A 2,767-nucleotide genomic window follows, 5' to 3' on the forward strand; every position below is an offset into this window, starting at 1 on the left:
CATTATTCAATATTTTGCCCAAAGAATCCTTCAGTATTTCAAGTCAAGGCTTGAATTTTTCCTTAGGTTCTTTCAGGTTTAGAAATGCTGAACATGTTTCTTCCCTTTTGGTTTTCTAACTCTAGGTCTTTGCACATTTCATTATAATATTTGACTTTGGCTTCTCAAGCTAACCTTTGAAATTTTCTGCTCATCTCTTTTACCTTCTCATTTCTTCCTTTTGTGTTATCTTCTCTATGCTAGAGAACAAATTTCAGAGTCTCTTCTAACATTCATTTTGGTTTTTTCTTTCTTTCTTGTCTTCTTTTATTTATGTTTTTAATTGTGCATTATGTGTTAGTTTACATGGGTGAACATTATCTTTACATTCATCCTATTGTATTTTGTTTCATTGCAATGATCACAATCTCCTGCATGCATCATCAGGGTACACCCCACATACCTGCCCCCCTGGCCACCAGCACACAGCCCCTCTCCCTCCCTGAGTCCACAGTCCCCAGCTGGTCCTTCTGTCCACATCATCATCTGCCTCCATCCCTGGTGTCACTGCCTCCCCAGACAGGGCCCCCACTTAGCTTTTCTCCCTTGATGGTTCCAGGGGTCTCCACTCCTGGACTACAAAATCAGCCATTCCCCTCCTTTTGTTACAAAACATTTACACTTACCTTTCCCACACTCACTGTCAGACCTGATAGCAATCATTTCCTATTGAACCACAGGAGTCCTTTCCCCCTCACCTTTTATCAACCCCATCCAGAGAGGTTGGAAACAATTAAGTAGAGATTCTACCTTTTCCTGTACCCTCTAGAACTAGTTTCCTTATTGAAAGCTTGTAAGCCAGTCATTTCTTGGGTTATTATTATTTTTTTTCCCTCTTCTTTCTTCCTCTAGTCATATTCTGATCATCCAGCCATTGATGCCAAGTCAAATGGGTACTATCTATCTTCAAGTGTGAGTGTTCTTTCTTGTGCATCTCCCCTCACTTCATATCAGCTGGATGTCACACTCTGCTCTAGTCCTCTGGGGCCATGTCCCTGCCCCTGGTCCCAGGAGTCCCCAAGTCTCATCATACTGTTGGTTAACTAGGTCTCAATGCAGGTCAACAGGAATCTATTGAATGTGGTTGGACTTAGCTCACAACTTCATTGCTGTTTTTCCCCCACTTCCTTTTATTGGTGGCCAATGTGGTAAAGAGCAGGACCATATGCTTGCTAGTGTATTCCATTAGAATTTCAGTCTTGGAAGGGGGTTTGCCTTGAGGGGACCTGATCACTTGCCTTGATTGCTCCCAGGGGAACAACTTACTTGTTCTTGTAGTAGTCAATTGGACTGCTATTATTGTTTTTTATTTTTCCTGCTGGTCTTTCTTTCAAGAAGTATCTTCTGTTCTTTTAGCTGCTCCAGACTGGTCTGCTTGTCCTTTCAAGTGGAAATGTCCCACCTCAGAAGGTTCTGGATGGGCATCAGGAATCCACCTATGGTCTTGTGCAAAGCAAAGCCTCTGCAGGGAGCCTCCTTCATGGGGCACTTTCTTGTCTTCTTAATTACCTATTTCTTTCTTCCTGTATGATGTTCTTGATGTCATCCCACAACTCTTCTGTTTTTTTTTGTCATTAGTGCCTACTGCATCAAATCTGTTATTGAGATGATTGATAAATTCAGGTGGGATATGTTCAAGATCACATTCTGGCTCTTGTGTACTTGTTTTCATTTTCTCAGCTTTAGTTTGAACTTGTATATTAACAATTGAAGGTCTGTTCCACAGTCTGTCCCTGGCCTTGTTTTGGCTGATAGTATTGAGAATTTCCAATTGTTTCTTTCTGCAAATGTAATCAACTTGATTTATGTGCATTCCTTCTAGTGAGGCCATGTGTATAATCATCTTTCATGTTGTTTAAAATATACTTGCAATGAATAAATCCTACTCATAGCAATCACGTATCCCTGCATAGAGTTTCTGAGGAATGGCTGGGTTTGAACTCCCGACATTATGGTTAGCAGTTCAGTGTTTATCCTGCAGGGTCACACCAGGCCTCCAAAATCCAGTCTATACCTGCTGAATCAGAAAATCTAGAGATTGGGCCAAGTGTGTCATGCCCTCCAGGAAGCAGAAGTTGTAATGGAATTAGGAGTGACAAAGGTTAATTGGAGGAAAATGTTACTCCTCTGAAAGTTAAAAAAAGATGATGCAGGATTGGGGAGGGTGAGCCTCAGATAACAATATTGTTATCAAGTGATGTCAAGTCAGTTCTGACTTATAGTGACCTTCCAAAGAGCAGATGGTTTGTTTGAACCACTGACCTTGTGGTTGAAACCAACCTTGTGGTCCAGTGCTTTATCCTACAGCACCATGCCAGGACTCCATGAAGAACTATCAAAGTCTTGGACAAATCAATAAGGAACCCTGTAGAAAAGCTTGCTCCTTAGAAGCATCTTTCAAGCACAGAAATGGCCAAGTCCTGTTAGCCACTATGATTCCTCATTGGTCAAAGGCTGCCTAAGAACATGAAAGCCCTTAGCTAAAAAATTGAAATGGATCCTGAAGAGATTAAAAACTGGAGATCATCATCTAACTGTACTCTGCCTCTGAATGCAAGTTCTTTCTTGAAGGGAGATCTGAGCTGCATTCCTCCATAACTGTCATGTCCATCCTTTCCCTGGTTAGTATTGTCTTGGCATGTCATTGTCTGATTCTTTGTTTTCAACTCTTTGTGACATTTGTTTTAGGCATACTTTTAATAAAGAAACATTAGTTTTTTAAAAAAAT

The sequence above is a fragment of the Chrysochloris asiatica genome, unplaced genomic scaffold, assembly GCF_000296735.1.
Source record: "Chrysochloris asiatica unplaced genomic scaffold, ChrAsi1.0 scaffold00061, whole genome shotgun sequence".
Taxonomy (NCBI): domain Eukaryota; kingdom Metazoa; phylum Chordata; class Mammalia; order Afrosoricida; family Chrysochloridae; genus Chrysochloris; species Chrysochloris asiatica.